The following is an 18,979-nucleotide window of genomic DNA, read 5'->3' as shown; positions in this document are numbered from 1 at the left end:
GTTGTCTAACCTCTTCAAGCCTCTGTTATTTTGTTTATAAAATTACAGTAATAATTCTTACCTCAAAGGCAACTAAAATTACCTGATTTCTCTGTATCTATTTGGAAAAGAGGGAGGTATAAGCAGAGACTGCAAGTCCAAAGACATTCTGTTCTTTTTTTTTTTTTTTTTTAACGTTGGTCACCATACAGTACGCAGGCAATGAATCATGGAACACTACATCAAAAACTAATGATGTACTGTATGGTGACATTCTGCTCTTGACACTTGTTTTGCTCTTGTTCTGGCTTTCTGGGAGGGGTGGACTTGGTTTGTGTAAAAGCTGTTGAATATATCTGCTAAGCAATTTTGCTTTCATCTTCTGATTCAAGAGATCAGCTTTACAGATGGAAGGGAATAAGCAGGAGAGGGGAACCAAAATACATAGGGTTAAAAAAAAATGGATCAAGTTTCCTGGGAAGTGGGAGGAGTAGGAGGGAGGGATTATAAAGAGGCCTGAGGAAACTTGGAATAATAGATAATGGCAATAATCTTGAGTATGGTGATGGTTTCCAAGTGTATACATATGTCAAAACTTAGATTATATGCTTTAAATACACACTGTTTATTGTATATCAATTATATGAGTGAAGCTTGGTTTTAAAAAAGCCATTAGGATGGCTATTATCAAAAAACCAGAAAATAACAAGTGTTGGCAAGGATGTGGACAAACGGGAACCCTTGTGCATTGCTGATGGGAATGTAAACAGGCATAGCCACTGTGAAAAAGTTTGGAGGTTCCTCAAAAAGTTAAGTGTAGAATTACCATGTGATCCAGCAGTTCTACTCCTAGGTATGTATCCAAAGAATTGAAAGCAGGCGCTCAAACAGATATTTATACGCCAGTGTTCACAGCAGCATTATTCGCAATAGCCAAAAGGTGGAAACAGCCCAGGTGTCCATCAACAGATGAACGGATACACAGAATGTGGTCTGTCCCTACAGTGGAATTGCATTCAGCCTTGCAAAGGAATGAAGTTCTGACACATGCTACAGTGTGGACCAATTCGAAAGACATTATGCTAAGTGAAATGAGCTACATACAAAAGGACACATATTGTGTGATTCTACTTACGTGAGGGACCTAGAATAGGCAAATCATAAGATGGAAAATAGTAGAATAGAGGTTACTAGGGGCAGGGGGAGAAAGGGATGGGGAGTTAATGTTTAATGGGTACAGACTGTCTGGGGTGATGTAAAAGTTCTGGAAATGGGTTGTGGTGATGGTTGCTGAACAATGCGAATGTACTTAATGACACTGCACCGTATACTTAAAAATAGTTAAAGTGTTAAATTTCATACTATGAATGCTTTACCAATATGAAAAATGCAGGAAAAGAGAATGGGTGAAGTGATACATAAGTTTAAGTGGTCATAATAAAAAATGTCTGACGAGAAGTTGACACATCAGCCCCAGGGATAAGGTCAGAAGTAGACAGGTTCTGCTTCCTTTCTGGTTCTTTGATCTTAGCACTCACACCTATCAATTATTATAAATTTATTCTCCTGTTTCTTCACTCCCTTGTTTTCAGGCACTTGGATGGGCCATGGAGAGATATAAAGTGGAAAATAAATTGAATGCATTTAGCCTGGGGAAGAGAAGATTTGGGGGAGGCCACGACAGCTGTGTTTAAATATTTACAGGGCTGTCAGGTGGAGGAAAGAGGAGTAGTCTTTGTGCTCCAGGAGACAGAAATAGGATTTCATGGGAACAGATCTTTCCTGCCTCTGGAAAAGGAATAACATTTTAGTAAATAGAAGAGTCTATAAATGAAGAAGACTCCTTTGAAGGCTGGAAATGGGCAAATAGAAGCTAGAAGATTTTGTGGAGGGGAACATTGCATTAGATGGAACATTGGGCCAGGGGTCTCTGTATTAGCATCCCAGCAGGAAGAAGAAGGAGCTTTCAGCTGGCCTTTTGAATACTATTTAATGAACCATTTTCAGAGGTGTGAGCAAGCTTGAGGGAGCCTGTAAAGGAGGTTGAGGCACCCAAGAGCTAGCACAGTGGAAAGGCCTTCCCATCGGGCTGGAAGTAGCAAAGGGAGGCAGTGCTGTCCGAGGGGGCCCGTGGAGCTGTAGAAGAGGAATCATCAACTGCTCCAAGGAGGGGGCCGCTCAGTAGGAGCTGACAGCCATAGAGGGAGCAGCCATGGGCAAAACCCTGGCATCAAGGCAGAGAAACAGCAGGGCTAGAACTTCCTGCCTGCCTTCCATCTCTTGTGCTGTCTCTCTCTGGACAAACCTAGTCAGCAGCCAGAGAGCACAAGGAGTGAAGTCATGCAGATTGTAGGGAGAAACCAACTTCCTAGGGCACTGAGCAAGACAGAGAAGTGCACCTCTGTGGTCTCTTTCTTCCATCTCAGAGACCTGCAACCTTTGAGGCTCTGATGCACTTCATTTTCGCAGCAGATAGCCCAATTCTGCTTCCCCCCAAAAAAAACAAAAAACAAAAACAAAAAACAAAAAACCCCCACAACTTGAAAAGACCAAAAGACCCAAAGATTGCATCTGATATTCTATGAATGACCAGTATGTCATATGAAATTAAAGAGGTGCTTGTGTTATCTGGCAATATCTATAGGGTCAGGAAAATGCCCTTGAAAGCTGAAAGATGGTTGTCAGTCAGCTAACATTTATTGAGCACCTACTGAATGCTAGGCACTGTTCTAAGTGCTCTAGATCCAGTGATGGGTAAACCAGAAATTCTTCTCTTACATAGAGGTAGGAGGCAGACAATAAAAACGTAAATAAATAATTCAAGGTGCTATCTTGGTTAAATCATGAACTGCGGGGTGCCTGGGTGGCGCAGTCGTTAAGCGTCCGCCTTCGGCTCAGGGCGTAATCCCAGCGTTCTGGGATCTAGCCCCACATCAGGCTCCTCCGCTAGGAGCCTGCTTCTTCCTCTCCCACTCCCCTGCTGTGTTCCCTCTCTCGCTGGCTGTCTCTCTCTCTCTCTGTGTTAAATAAATAAATAAAATCTTAAAAAAAAAAAAAAAGATCATGAACGGCACCATTTCCTAGTGTGATCTTTGTTAAGTTACTTGACCTGTATCTCTGTTCCGTATCTATAAATGGGGATTAACGATTATACTTGCCTAGTAGTGTTGTTATGAGGCTATAACTGGTTAGTATATGTAAAATGTTTAGATCGGTGCCTAACACAGAAGTGCTACATATAAATGTGTGTTGTTGTTATTATCTGGCACTATTAAGTACTAGATGAGAGAGGAGAGCAAAAAATGCATAGAAAAGAGAACAGTGGTTCTCGTGAGGGCAGCCATGAGGCAGGGAGCAGGAGGGCTGGTGAGTAGCATCACTGACGTTAGAGAAGAGCCAGAGGCCTCCGGGGAAAGGGCAGCAAACAGCCACCTGCGCCCTCCCAGGGTGCTGTCCATCTTCAGGGACAAATTAAATGACGCTGAAGAAAGCACACTCTTTTGGTCTGTTTAATGATAAATACAAGTCTGAGTTTTTAATGAAAATCAATGATAACTTTCATTTAAAGATAAAAAAAGCAGAAGGAAAAGATGCTTAAAAGAGGCAAAAACATATTATCTAAAAGCTCAGGCTCTGAAATCAGGCTGGTGCAAGTTCAAATCCAGCTGTGCCATTTACTATTGTCTGACCTGGGACCAGTTACTTAACCTTGTTGATGACCGGTTTCCCCTTTTGGAAAACGGAAATAATAATACCTACCACATGGGTTATTTTGAGTCTGGAATGAAATCATCTATGGTGATTGCTTAGCACAATGCCTAGAACATTCTAAGGCATCTAACCAGCACATGTTGCTCTTGCTTATTGCTGTTGTTATAAAAAGAGAGAATGAATACCTATGTATGACTTGAAAAGAGTGAGCACGGTAAAAAAATATTGATTTTTTTCTTCTTTTTTTGCTTTAGTTGCTCTGTATGACTTCAGGGTTTAAAAAGGACAATTTTTTAATTTCTTGGCCAACTCCAAATCATCCTAGGGAGGAGCATCCTCTGATGCCCTCACCAAACCAGAGCATCTGCTCATTTCTGCGTGAGCAGTTACCAACAAAAAGATCTCCAAGTGCTCAATGAAAAAGCAAAATATTATAATGATAAAATTCAGTACTTGATCTGTGTTTATTTCTTTTTTTTTTTTTAAGATTTTATTAATTTGACAGATAGAAACAGCCAGCGAGAGAGGGAACACCAGTAGGGGGAGTGGGAGAGGAAGAAGCAGGCTCCCAGCGGAGGAGCCTGATGTGGGGCTCGATCCCGCAACGCCGGGATCACGCCCTGAGCCGAAGGCAGACGCTTAACGACTGCGCCACCCAGGCACCCCTGATCTGTGTTTATTTCTGAATGATTATTTTGACATTTCAAGCTTACAAACAATATTTGATGAACTGGATATTGCTGAAGATTAATTGGAAAAATTGGTACTTAAAAATTTTATGATTTTTTTTTTCAGCAAACTCTTTTTCTGAGCACAGTCTACTCCCTGAGCAATCTTACAGTGCTAATTTTTAAAATGGGTCAATTTTGGTGATACCTGCTAATTTCTGCCCTGATAGTTTGTAATAAATCAAACTTCACAGATGAAAAGTTAAAAAAAATGATGGGGATTCTCTTCTTCCCTCCACAAAACATTTCATTAAAAGATTTCAACTCTAACTCTTCAAAGTGACTACTCAATTATAAATCACCTACAGAGCATAAATTAATACATGAATGTCAGAGTTGTTGGTTTTTTAAATTTTTTTTAATTTCAATTTTTTTTGAGAGAGAGAGAATGTAAGCAGGGAAGGGGAGGGGCAGAGGGAGAGAGAGAGAATCTTAAGCAGGCTGTATGCCCAGCATGGAGCCTGAAGTGGGGCTCAATCTCACAATCCTGAGATCATGACCTGAGCTGAAATCATGAGTTGGTTGCTTAACCTACAGAGCCACCCAGGTGCCCCTGTTTGTTTGTTTGTTTAAATGGCATGTTCTATCTTCTACCAGGAATGAGAAGCTGCTTTTTTGTAGTTAGTGGTTTTTAGAAAATACCTTGGAATGGATCTTCACTTGTTCTCTTTTTATTCTGTTATTAAAATAAAAATTAAAAAAAAAAAAGAAAATCCTCCTTAATTTGGAGAATGGGGAAGAAACCTCATTGATTCTTTGGGGGGGGCGAGTTTTAGTGTGCAGCTTCGTTACTCCAGATACCTCACTATCCTTATGACGAATGAAAACCTACCTAGAAATAAAGTGCTTTTAGAATTCCTGTTCAGAACAGGCATATATTAAATTGTGGTGTGCCACAAACCATTAGAACTTTAACATGTGAAAATGAATTATGGGGGTGCCTGGGTGGCTCAGTTGGTTAAGTGTCTGCCTTCAGCTCAGGTCATGATTCCAGGACCCAAGGATTGAGCCCGCTGAGTGGGGAGTCTGCTTCTCCCTCTGCCTCCCCCTGCCCCACGCTTGTGCTCCTGTGCTCGCTCGCTCTCTCAAATAAATAAACAAACAAACAAATCTTAAGCAAAAATAAAGACATTTCCTTTGGTTTTTCTTTTCTTATTTTCTGTTTTTCTTCCCACCCCACGTCCTCTGGGGAAAGCTTACCTCTTTATAGTGCAAGAGAGGTTTCAAATTCACTTTGAGAGGCAGCTATGTACTCTGAAAGGCAGCGTTTCCTAAGTCAGATCATTTGTTCAGCATCCCTTGCCGATCTAGTAGAAGGATTCCCCCTCAGGGATCTTTGGCTGTCATATATCTCTTTTGCAAAGTAAGCAGGCTTTTCTTCTTGAGGAGGACTCACTGGCATGAAGTCGCCGGCTTCGGTATGTATGGCTTCTTGTCTGAGTCCCCCACGCTGAGCTCTGTATGCTCTTCCTCCAAAGGTCATGTCCGACACCGTGTCCCCACTGTGCTGGGTCAGCAGGAACACAGGATGACCATATTCATTCATCATTATTTGCCTAAACTTAGAGAAAATAATGTCCCTATTGATTTCACCCTTGGGTATCCCCTACAAACTGTCGCTATACTTACAGAGTAATTATTTGTTTTCGTGCTGGAGGCTTGTGTAAGAGGTAAAGATGGATTCTCTGCTTTTCAGTTTGGGCAGGACATTATTGAATAATGAACATGATACAAAGAATGGCTGATATTCACACAGATTATTTCAAGCATTTACAAGATCAAACATTCACTCTAGACCTTTTTTATTTTTTGTGACTTCTGTGGGTTTCCACATAACTCCAGAAGTGCTGTGCCCTCTTTTAAAAATTAAAGTAACTAAAAAGGGAAAGAAGAAGAGCTTGCATCTTCTGGGGTTTCCCCACAGGCTTTTTATCTGTTTAAACTAACAGGGATTTTTCACATATTGACATAAGCATTCATTTGCTAATTTCTTGGACATTAAACTGCATGGAGCCTTCCCCAGAATCTTGAATGGAGCTGAAATTCTTGGGTCCTCAGGGCTGCTCAAGTCCTGCATCATTCCCTGCACACATATGGTTTTTCCTCCTCTATCTCCTTAGATAAAAGTCAGTGCTGATCGCCTTAAGGAAAGAATGAGTTAAATGGACCAATATTCTAGGCCTGGATCTAAAAACCCAGCCTTTTCAGAGGCCCCATACCACCTGCAGCAGCAAGGTCATTTGCACATACATAAATAAATAAATTAACAATGAATAAATAATTTAATCCCAGCCACACAATGCCACCTTGCAGATTTGATCCTTTGCAGCTCCCAGTGAATCTGGCCATTTCTAATTCTTTTTGATAAAGTCCTCAGATCCTTGCTGACCGTCAGGCTCATTTTCTTATTGTTTTCGCTTGATTAGTTCTGTATGACCCAAGGTTGCCCTTAAAATCCACGTCTATCGTGAAGACTCCAGAAGTCCTTCTTTTTAGCGTCTGCCCTTCCCTCGCACAAAAGCCTGGAAGGTTTCTGCACTAGCTTCCTTCACCCAAGTGCAAACGCCGCTCGTTAGGGGTACAGTGTCTTTGTGGCTTCTCTACCCGTGCACTTGGGTGTGCCTGTGTCTGGTCTCCCAGGTCCCTTAGCCCTGCTAGACGCCCTGTCAGAGACAGCGCCAGGCCTCGGGGCCCACCCACTCCGTTGCCCGGGCTGTTCGTTACAGGGTCTTTCGGGAAACATGCTGGCCTTCACTGAGGAGGTGAGGGGGTTGCTTTTTTTTTTTTTTGAATGGCCAGGAGGTTGCAGCCAATTCCTTGTATTCAGGCTGCACATTCTGCTTAGGCTGTGTGCCCAGAGGCAGGAGTCCTGTCGAATTCACAAGTCTCTGTGAGCCCCGCTTCTGGGCTGGGCCTTAACTGCCTGTAGCCAAGGCCTCCTACCCCAGGGTCACCACTGTCCACTCACGGGTCATTCTTTCCCCTCCCAAGGGGGGCAAATCACAGCCTTTAATTAATGGGGACCAAATTCTGATTGATTGAAAAATTCAGACTTTTTAAGTCAGTTGTTCAGTATCCTTCAACATTTACAAAAAAGTTTTCCATGATTTTTAACTGTCAAGACTTGGGGATTTTCAACATTTTCTTTGTAATTTTTTTTTTTAAGATTTTAAGTAATCTCTATACCCAGCGTGGGGCTCGAACTCACAACCCCAAGATCAAGAGTCACATACTCAACCGACCGAGCCAGCCAGGTGCCCCTCTTTGTAATTTTTCTTCTCTTTTCTTCTTCTGGACCATGGAATAAAAACTCGCTATATTATGTGGGGTCTTACAGGTGTTACTTTTTAGTGACAGTGAGTCTCTTAAGTACTTAAGGGAGATGAGATGTTAATGAAAATTGTGCCACTGTATGAAAATTTGAAAATGTAGCCTCCACAACTCACATGGAAATCTGCACAAGTTTTAAAATCTTATATGTTTCCTTCTATGTGATAGAATATTAAGAATGGATTTTGATATATTTGGGTGCATTTATCTATGTTCCAGAAGGGCCAATTACCTAGGCTGAATGGTCAGAGCCCTTTAAGAATTCGGATCCATCATCTGAATCCTAAAAAGGTGAATAATCTTGGCTCCATATGAAGTCAGGATACCTTGTCAGTGAAACCCCTGAGCTCAGAAAGCTCTGGAACAGCACACTGGGGTGCGTAACGCACAGGAAGATGAACACTGACCCCAGTGACATTTCGTGCGTTGACAGTATTCCAGCTCAAATGAACCGTCAGACAGCAGGCACCGAAGTCATGAATTTATATCAGTCTGTGTCATCATCTGAACTGTTTTTTAAAAAAAGTTTCGTCCTCTGAAAGATCCATCATCTGGGGACATGAACAGCGAAGAGAAAATATAACTTCAAAATGCTTGCGTCATGAGTTTATTGTTTTCCCACGGTTAATGCTGTGGGAACACTGGGGCAATCAGCATTGCATATTACTAAGGAGAAAGGGTTGTATCTTTTTTTTCAGGGGAGGTGTATCCAGTCTTTTTGATAAGGAATCTCTAGTGGATGTTTCTGAGCTTTGTGAAGAGCAATTTATAAAAAACCAGAAGAGTTCATCCTCCCAGAAAGAAGACTGCAGCAAACAGACACCCCTGGAGTGGCAAAACTGCTACGAACACATCACACACTAAGCCATAAAAGCAATTTTAGCTCTTTCTTGTTTGGAAAGTGTTAAAGCATTAACAGTTTATGGAATAAGAGAGAGAAAGAGCGTGCACACAGAGGGAGAAGCAGACTCCCCGCTTAGTGGGGAGCCTGACACGGGGCTTGATCTCAGGACCCTGGGATTATGACCTGAGCTGAAGGCAGACGCTTAACCGACTGAGCCACCCAGGTGCCCCAGTCCGGCCTCTTTTATACTCCTTCAGCGTCACTCCCTTTTTACTCTGCTTCCTTGGAAATGGCCCTATGTGTTCTGGCTTTGTGCTCCAGAATACAGATCTGGCACTTGGGTATGAGCCCCAATGAAAGCAGGTTGGACGGTTTTTACAACCTACTTTGGTTCTGCTGTTTACACTGATCAAACTTGGCGATAAGAAATTCTTCAAGTTCAATCTTGCTCACTCAAGCTCTGCTTAGTGGTTAGGTTAGGATTTTTTGCTTGTTCAAAGTGTTTATTTGCTATGTCTCATCATCTTTGTCTACTTCTCCTTCAGAATCCCTTGAAAATGGGTGGCCTGAAGCAGGGTTAGGATATTCTTGTTTCTCATGGCATTCCTCAGTCATATCCCAATACCTCAACGTTTGTCATAGTCCGTGAACACCCATTCAAACAAAACTGTAGAAGGAACTCGACAGAAGGAATATCTCACTCACTGTTAAAGCAAACAATGAAATGTCCTTGGCCTTGTGGAGAGGAGTGAAAGGCAATGTCTGACCCATCCCTAATGTGGAACAAAGGGGGAGGATGAGTGGGAAAGTTACTGAGCTCCTTCTAGAGGCCAGCTTCACTTCCGTTCTCATCTGAACATACGGGTCCTCTTCTGGGTCTCATTTCCCTAGTGACAAGGGAGTGGTAAGCATGTCCATGGACCAAAATCCTGCCTGACCAGTAGAGGATCCCTCTGTACAGGCTTCTCACCTATGTGTACGGTGGTCAGAAATGAGGGAAACAATAATTGGGATAACCATTGGATTTGTTATTCAACCAGTGGTTGGAATGGTCAGTACTTAGCACACAAGAAAAGCCTGCCAGAGGCCATCTTTATCAGATACATTGCCAGTCACGGAGCTGTAGGGCAGGAGACAGCTGTCTACCTGGTTAAGTGTGGGGCTTCTTGTAGATTCAAGGATTGCTATTCCTTCTTGTGAGTTTACTATGTGTTTTATTGATCTTGTATATGCTGCTGTGAAGTGAATTTCTGTCACCCAGGGACTTTTTAGTGGTGTTTCTCTGTGATTCCTCAAGATAACTATAATTGGAAGTTTCTGGTGAATTTTAATGTTCTATATAACCTAAATGAAACTTGGAATTTAGTTTTGAGTTTCCTCTTGTTGCAGTTGAATTAAATTAGTATTTAGAAAACAAAGCTTCCTTTATTCTTTTCTTTTTTCTTCTAGAAGTTATTTAAAATAATTAAAAACCGGGTTTCCAGACACTATCATAGAAAAAGGATTTGAAGATTTAGATGAAGCAAACCTCAGGTGCTTCGTGCAGGAAAACACGTACATTCTTTTAAAGAGGTAAGAAGCCTTATCGTATTGTTTAAAGAGGCTCTTTTTTAAGGTCACACTGTTGCACTGACCTTTTTTCCTATGGTTTCATTTCCTTTCTGAATGTATATTTTCACCCAAGAATAAATTCTAATCTAATTTTGGAGAAAAATTGATAATCTTTTGAAGAAAATTAAATTGTTATGATTCATAATTATGCATGATTGATGCATATTTCATTTGATGGAGTTTATTGAAAGCATCCACTTTATTATAAGCAACTTGCTTTTCTGTAAGCCCTTGAAATAGTTTGAAGACACAGAAAGCTCAGTAGCCTAAAACTGAGCTGGGCTGTGTTTCTACACACATATTTATCCTAGTTGCTTTCAAAATTAGATCTCTCGTTGTCCCAGTACAATTACAACTCACGATATTTTATTTAAAGGTTTGATATTCATCCTGAAATAACATGAGGAGAGTTCCATACTTTTTGGGAAACACTGATCACAAACCAAGACAAGACTCTGAACTTTGTGGAGTTTGTAAGACATTCTGGCCACTCACCAAAATCTGTCCATTTTCCCAATGCCAAAATTAGACCCCCAAGAAGAGGTGACAGCTACTTGAAGATGTGTTCCAAGACACCCAGCTGTGATGCAGACATACTTGCCGCTAGAGTACGAGCAAAGGTAAGACCTCACATCCCTCCCTGGTCCTGGTGAGGCTGGTGAGCGGCCTGAGCCTCTGTCTACTGCTGGCCGGGCTTCCTAGCTCCGTTTGCTGTTAGGCCTCAGGATGAAAGCTGATGATGACTAGCCGTTGATTCTGACCTCCCAGGCTGAGGTTCAGAGGACAGCATGGCAGCAAGTACCAGTGTCACTTGATAGGATTTCTCCCTGGATAGGAAATACTCTGTTCGTATCTGTCACACCAGTCCTGTTCTCACCGGGAGTGACTCTAATCCCAGCCCTAAAACTCAGTATGTAGCTTCTGGCTCCCCTCACTCTTTCCCGTGAATATGGGCTATATTTCATATATCCTTTCACTATTCTGTTGTTTACAACCCACTTTTTCTTTCTTTCTTTTTTTTTTTTTTTACACAATTGAAGCTGCTGCCCAAAGAAATTCACCAAATATTTAAAAAACATGTTTAGACAATTTAAACATAATCGTTTTAAAACTCGCTGCCTAGTCACTTAATTTTGACACATGAGAAAGATGATTAAGGGTTTGGGGCAGTGATGGGGTCTTGGGCACCTGGGGTACATTGGCTTGTTAAGGTAAGTAAGGATAGTTGGATTTGTGGGCCTGGATTAAGTGTTAGTTTGTATCAGTCTTTTATTATGAAATTGATTTTGGCCATTTTCACCTCTCATTAGAATTTTATTTTTGTTGCTTCCTTTTCTCCTTCTTTGGGTTTGACCTTGATACTGTTCAGTTTATACTTAATGCGATGATGTTTTTTTTGGAGGGGGGCAGTGGCTGGTAGTAGCTGACTTAAAAACCTCATGAGCTCCCCCTGCTGTTCCGTGGCTGACAATACAAGCCCCATTCAGTTTTAATCCCGGAGGCAAATAAGTGAAAGAATTGGAGAGCCCTTTCTGGGTTTGCTTGATCTAAGAGGCAGAAAAGTGCTTTTTAATTTCCTTCTGAAAGTTTACAAAATCAGAAAGGAAAGGAAGGCTCTTTTAGCATTTTATCCGGATTATCTCTTAAGCTAGGAAGCAGGTCTATACCACTTTTGAAAAACTGCCAACAAAGAAAGAAGGAATATATAATTAAGTCACCTCATGTCTGAAATGGGTGGGCTAAACCCGGGAGATGTGTTTTTAGTCATTTCCTTTTTCATCTATAAAGGTTTGGGGGAAAATGTTTTTAAGATAAGCCACTGATAGAATTTCTGTTGTGCTTAATTTTTTCCCTAACACTTCTTGAAATTTGTGGTTTGATTTAAATATACGCACCTTAATTTAGTGTGTCTTTTCAAGCTAAAGATAATTAAGTAGCACACAGAAATCACATTTGTCAATCAGTATTTTTCATATAAATGTGCAAGTTAATAGGGTACCATACTATATCACAAATTAAAAACATCAGAAGATATGCATTCATCAGACTACAAATATATATTTTAGAACATCTGCTAGTCATCGATAGGATGGGGAGTGAAATAGGTTTCTGCCTTTGTGTAATATATAGCCTATTGGGGTAGGCATTCATGAAATAAAAATTCAGATAAAAACACAATTAAAAATTATGAGTGATTTGTTGGATATGACACCCAGAGCAAAACAACAAAATGAAAAAATAGATAATTTGGACTTTATCAAAATTTAAAACTTTTGTGCCTGAAAGGACACTATCAACAGAGTGAAAAGACAACCCAAGAATGGGAGAAAATACTTGCAAATGATATATCTGGTAAAAAGTTAATATCCAGAATATGTAAATAACTCCTACAACTCAACAACAGAAAACCCAACCCAACTTAAAAATAGGCAAAGAACTTAAATAGACATTTCTCCAAAGATACATGCAAATGGACAATAAACATACGAAAAGACACTGGACACTTACCATTAGAGAAATGCACATCAAAACCACAGTGAAATGCCACTTCACCCCCTTTAGGATGGCAATTATAAACAATCCAGAAAATAACAGATGTTGGTAAGGATGTGGCGAAATTGGCACCTCAGTGCACTGCTGATGGGACTATAACATAGCGCAGTCGCTGTGGAAGACGAATGTGGTTCCTTATACAGTTAACCATGGAATGACCATGTGATCCAGCAACTCCCCTTCTGGACATATACCCAGAAGAACTGAAAGCAGGGCTTGGAGAGTTGTTTGAACCCCATGTTCACAGCTGCATTGTTCACAGTAGCCAAGAGGTGGGAGCAACCCAAGGGTCCGTCGACAGATGACTGGACACACAGAATGCGGGCTGTACATAGAATGGAATAGTATTCAGCTGTAAAGAGGAAGGAAATTCTGACATGTGAGAACATAGACGAACTTTGAAGACATTATTGAATAAGTGAAAAGAGCCAGACCCCAAAGGACAAATTTTGACTGATTCTGCTTAGGTGACATACCAATAGCAGTCAGATGCACAGACAGTAGAATGGTGGTTGCCAGGCAGTAAGGGAGGGACGAATGGGAAGTTGTTGTTTGAGTTACAGAGTTTCAGTAATTGAAGACGACAGTGTTCTGCAGATGGACGGTTGGCGATAGCTGCCCAGCTGTGTGAATGTACGGAATGCCATGGAACTGTACATGTAAAAATGGTTAAATTGGTAAATTTTATGTTATGTCTGTTGACCACAATTTAAAAGAATCATGATGAGTAATTTGAAGGGAGAAAAGCAACAGGTTTCTCCTGGATTTTTAGTGGCTAAGTGAGGGGCAGTTGAATTTAGTAGGTGGTCCGGGGAGGCATTGCTGACACTGACAGGAAAAGAGAGAGTGGGGGCGCCTGGGTGGCACAGCGGTTAAGCGTCTGCCTTCGGCTCAGGGCGTGATCCCGGCGTTGTGGGATCGAGCCCCACATCAGGCTCTTCCGCTATGAGCCTGCTTCTTCCTCTCCCACTCCCCCTGCTTGTGTTCCCTCTCTCGCTGGCTGTCTCTCTCTGTCGAATAAATAAATAAAATCTTTAAAAAAAGAAAAAAAAAAAGGAAAAGAGAGAGTGAGCAGGGAGAGTGTGTGAAGGGCCCATGCTGAGAAGGACAGCCACGCTGGGGGACAGGGGAGACCGTGGGGAGAACAGGGGTGATGAGGTGGGGGGTGGGGGGGGCGGGGCAGGGCAGGAGTCGGGAACACAGCTCACCTGCACACTGTGGTGAGGCCTTTGGACTCCCCTGTGGCAGTGAGAGGTTATTGAAGTTCTTAGTGGAGGAGGAGAGGCAAATATGATCTAAACTCCATGTCAACAGGCCACTCAGACTACTGTGTGGAGAACAGATTTTGAGGAGCCGGACGCGTAGCCTGTGTCCCGTTAGGCTGTGCAGCGTTGTGGGTGGGGAATAGTGGCTTGGACTCTACCAGCATTGAAGGACCTGTGCGCGAGTGGAAAGATGTAAGATGTGGGGAGGATTGTATGTATAGGTGAGAGGGAGGGAAGTGCCGAGGATGACTCCCTGGTTCAGTGGTGTGTCCTTGACAATGGTGTGTGACTCGGCCTGATCGGAAAAATAGGATCTATTTATTCTTCCTCAGGAAAAATGAATTGCTAAGGTACTTTTAATTTTTCGAAGAACAGCGCTCCATACATTTTCGTTATGAGCATAACTGTTCTGAGCCATCCGTTACCAAGAGCAAACTTAATTTCTGACCAGCTGGATCCTAGGAAGCGATGATGACAGTGATGGGTAACTTCTGTGTTATTTTAAATGCCTCTGGGCCCAAAGTGCATTCAGAAGGTAAAAGGTGACGTAAAGCTACATTGCAGAATTTTCAGTGAGGTCACTGGAACAGTTTGAAACTTTAAAGTTGTTTTTTCCCCTTCATTATGATTGAAAGTAGTATTTGGGAAACTAATGGGGAGGAGGCTAGTGTAATCCAGTGGGGGAGGAGAGAATGTCTCCATCCCATAGTGTGGTATCAGTGAATCAACTCGGTAGGCCAGGCCAGCCTCTGCCTAAAGCAGTGAGACCAGTCGCTTTCCTCTGTGTAGGAAGAGTGATGAGTTCAGCGAGCTCTCAGGGCCCAAGGGGGTATGCAGGGACACAGCGAGCATCTCCATGACTGACGACGGACAGCGGGATGTGTCAGAGGGCAGAGCAGACAGCAGAGCTGGGAACAACTCTGAAGGAACCCCAGGTGAAATGCGAGGCTTACTAAGGGTTTGGTCTGGTGTAGCAAAAATGAAGTGCTTCGTTTTGTCAAAGGACTCAAACCTGAGTCTGTCCTAGGCGCTGGATCCAGCTGCAGGATATGAAAGAGGAATGTGCTGAGATGCACACGAGTTGACCACCAGCAAAATCCAGCCTCTGAGAAACCCTACAGGGCAAATGGCTTGGGCTTTCCAACAGATAAATTGTAAGGAATTGAACCGGATGGAGGGGAGAATCTGTACATTAACAGAGAATTAAAAGGCTTATCAAATATTTTTAGATGAGCAAGACAAAAACTAAATTGTATTATTGTCCAGGGATGCACATTTGGGTGATAAAGCTATTTTTAAACATCGAAGTAGGGACGCCCGTGTGGCTTAGTCGGCTGAGCATCTGCCTTCAGCTCGGGTCACGATCCCAGGCTCCTGGCATCGAGCCTGGCGTTGGTCTCCCTGCTTCGCGGGGAGTCTGCTTCTTCTCTGCTCGTGCTCTTTCTCTCTATCTCTGTCTCTTTCTCAGATAAATAAATAAAATCTTTAAACATCCAAGCAAGCAAGTGATTGCTATAAAAGTCAGGACAGTGGGTACGCAGTTAGAGAACGAGGGCTTGGAACTGGGATGAGGTGACACGAGATGGCAGAGTTCTGTGTCTTGACCTTCCCGGCAGTTAAGGGTATCCGCCTTAAAATACACCGTTAAACCAATCGTTTTTTTATGTGGTTATCTGCATCTTTATTTGATTTTACAATAAAAAGATTTAAAAAGGTGTTTCGTTCTTATTAGGCATGTTATTATCTTTTGTCTCTCCCCTAACATTCATGATGCTCTCACCGTCACCACAGTGCTGTTTGGCTGTTTCCCTGGGGGATTTATCCTTGTGCGCAGGTAGTTCTCGCTCCTGGAACCACTGTCATGTTTGCGTGTTGCCTTCGTAAGGATCTGTTTTGGTGGCGGCTTGTGGTTTGACCTTCGGGTTACTTCCATGACTGTCGGTAACGCTGGTCAGTTGCTGTCCAGTTTGGAAATTGGGGTTAGTTTAATAAAGATAATAATGTTTTAATTTAATAGTATGTTTTAATAGGAACAGTAAGAGACTCCATGTTGTGTTGTATTCTTGCTCTTTTCAGTTTAATCAAGAAACCAGCCTAGTCTTCGAGCTTCATCTGCTCTGAGGATGAAGTACCATTTGTCTTCTTTTTCTTGAGCCCTCGCTCTGTGCTAACCTCTGCTAGATTCTGGTGCTGAAGAGGGGAATATAATCTTTTGCCCTTTTATTTCTTTATTACTTTAATCTGGTGCCCTTTTAAAAGGTTCGGAAACAATCATCAAAAATAATGCAGAATTATAAAACTTGAGTAGACTGATACTGGGCTTCAACTCTGTAGAGAGGAATCCTGTGTAAATGCTATAAACACTGGTCCCTCCGTCTCCATTCTTGCACCAAAGACTCGGTCCACACAGAAATCAGAGGATCTTTTTATTTATTTAATAAATTCTATTTATTGAAGTATAGTTGACACACAATGTTACATTCGTTTCAGGAGTACAACATAGTGAGTCAGCAAGTCTGTACATTATGCTCTGTGCTCACAAGTGCACTCCTGTCTGTCACACGCATTCTCTGTGCTGCACCTCTTAGGCCGTATTTGTTCCATGACTTCTCCCCTCCACCCATTTTGCCCTTTCCCCACCCCCTCCTCTCTGGCAACCACCAGGTTGTAGAGTGATGTTTTTAAAAAGCTTATCTGATCAAATCTTAAGACAATTCACTAGCCATATGGGCAACCATGAATTTCTTAAAAGTTGCTCTTTCATGCTTGTGAGCTTTGACACAAGATGTTCTTTCTACTTGAAACCCTCTTCCTTTACTTCCCCAAATCACTTCCTAGACTCCCTTCAGGCATCAGCTGATATGTCCCTTTCTCTGTCCCATTTGGACCATGCTCTGGACACTGCCCTCCGCCACCACCCCAGCAACCCTGAATGTTCCTTTTTAGCATTTATCACACTTTAATAGTTGCTTACCTAATTTCTTCCCCCTTAGGCTCTATAACTGCTCTCAGGCTGTCACTTGCCTTACTCCCCATTTCCTTGGTCCCTGGTATAGGCACTTAATAGGCATTGTGATGTGAATGGAGGGGGCTTTGGCAGGTGGCATGAGTAACACACAGAAGTGCCTAATGAGAGTGGGACGTAGGGGAGGTGGGACATCAGAGAAATGTCTCCAGAAGACCTCATGATGCCATCTCTAAGGGGAGGCTGGAGTATACCAGGTAAAGAAGGGAGCTGAGGAGGTTGGGATGGTGGTGGAACAACTTTCTATAAGAAAGGGCCAAGAGCATTTGCAAAGGCGGGAGAGGGCTTGACTAGTTCAGGAAGCTCCATGTAGTTTGGAAGCCAGAACTGTAACAGAACAGGTAAGTTGTTTAGATCCAGTGACCCTTCCTACTTAGTCTTAATTTGCCGGAAGGACATTGTTTAGAGAACTGTGCTAGAACATTGCACATCCTGGTATATGTGCCGCCCTGCTGAAAAGACGCTCCGCATGACGGGGTTTCTGGTTGCTGTCTCTGAGGTGCAATAGTTACCAGATGATCTCAGAAAGAAGTTTCCAGAATTTGGTCCCTCTCACACTGGATTTCCCAGGAAGGCAGATTTTAACGTAATTTTGACTGGCCCATGTAAACACCTGAATGAATAAGAGTGTGAGATGCTGGAAAGGAGACATGACACTAAAGGAGATGAAAGGTGAGTCAGGTCGAGAGAACAAACACTATGTTTGTATTTACTCATAAAAGAATGTACCATTTTGGGGCGCCTGGGTGGCTCAGTCGGTTAAGCATCCAATTCTTGATTTCGGTTCAGGTCATGATCTTAGGGTTGTGAGATCGAGCCCCGCGTCACACTCTGTGCTCAGCGGGGAGTCTACTTGAGGATTCTCTCTCCCTTTCCCTTTCCCTCTCCCCCTCCCCCTGCTCATGCTCTCTCTCTCTTTTTCCATCTCTAAAATAAATAAATAAATCTTTTTTTAAGTTCCATTTTTTAAAGTAAAGAGAATTGTAAAATGACTCAGTTTATGTGTATACATGGACTATCTTTTAAAGGATATCTAAAAATAGTGGTAATAGTGATTGCTTCCCAGGAGAAGCACAGGGATGGCTGGAGGCGAAGAGGGGAGGGAGACTGACTTTTCACTGTTTACCCTTTTTAGTAGTTTTAACACTTTATATCATATAAATGTATTAGCTATTTAAAACTTACTTTTAAATTAGTGTGTGCATAGTAAGGTTGTAAGGTAACATATCAAAAAAGTTCGTGCTTTTAACTGGATGGTGTTGTAGGTGTTTTTGTATTTTCCTTATACTTTTGAATGTGTTTACAGCTTTCTGCAATGAGCATCTATTGCTTTTGTAATTAGTCTTTTAATGTTATATTATTTTTTGAAACCTGCACTTTAGAGACTGTACGTTGGGACGTCCAGCTGCCCAATTTTGAAGTCCTGGAAGACCACAACTTTACACAAGAAGAGTATTCTCAAGCTTAGATCCAAACCCTACTCTTCTAAGAAAGTACGAAAATGTTCCTGATTGTGGCGGCTGCTGCATAGAAGAAGTAGGGCTCTGGGCTGGGAAGCAAACATATTATAGTTCAAATCCTGGCTCTGCCACAAAAGAGACTGTGTGACTTAGACTCTCTGAGTTAGTCCTCATCTGAAACTTGAGGGTGATGTTAGCTCCCATAGAGGTTACTGTGGGGATGAAATGGGGCAACAGCATGGGAAAGCGCCCAGTGCTGTGTCAGGTCAGGGAAGACAACAAGGACTGCCTTTGAGGGACTGAGCTCTCTCTTAATTTTCATCAGCTCAGCTAAGGCCACCCCAAATGGTGTGGCTGCAGCTTTAAGACACAACCCCTGGCCCAATCCATCCCCAAGGTGCTCTGAACTCTATCTAGAACTTCTGCAGCTGCCTCTGTGCCTGGTACCTAACAAGTCCTAACAAAAGATGTCT

The 18,979-nt window shown here is 42.3% G+C and overlaps 1 long non-coding RNA gene across 3 annotated transcripts in view; it reads left to right on the top strand.

Moving 5' to 3' along the window:
* The window catches only part of LOC123784514 (uncharacterized), a 127,949-nt gene that overhangs the window by 25,421 nt on the left and 83,549 nt on the right, over positions 1-18,979 (top strand). For all 3 annotated transcript variants that reach the window (XR_015722029.1, XR_015722030.1, XR_015722031.1), the window contains exons 3-4: positions 10,042-10,164; positions 10,733-10,823. This is a non-coding gene — a long non-coding RNA (uncharacterized LOC123784514). The remainder of the gene's footprint in view (positions 1-10,041; positions 10,165-10,732; positions 10,824-18,979) is intronic.

The sequence above is a fragment of the Ursus americanus genome, chromosome 27 (genome assembly GCF_024610735.1).
Source record: "Ursus americanus isolate L20-20 chromosome 27, mUrsAme1.1.p, whole genome shotgun sequence".
NCBI classification, from domain to species: Eukaryota; Metazoa; Chordata; class Mammalia; order Carnivora; family Ursidae; genus Ursus; species Ursus americanus.
This window is presented reverse-complemented; position numbering and strand designations above follow the sequence as displayed.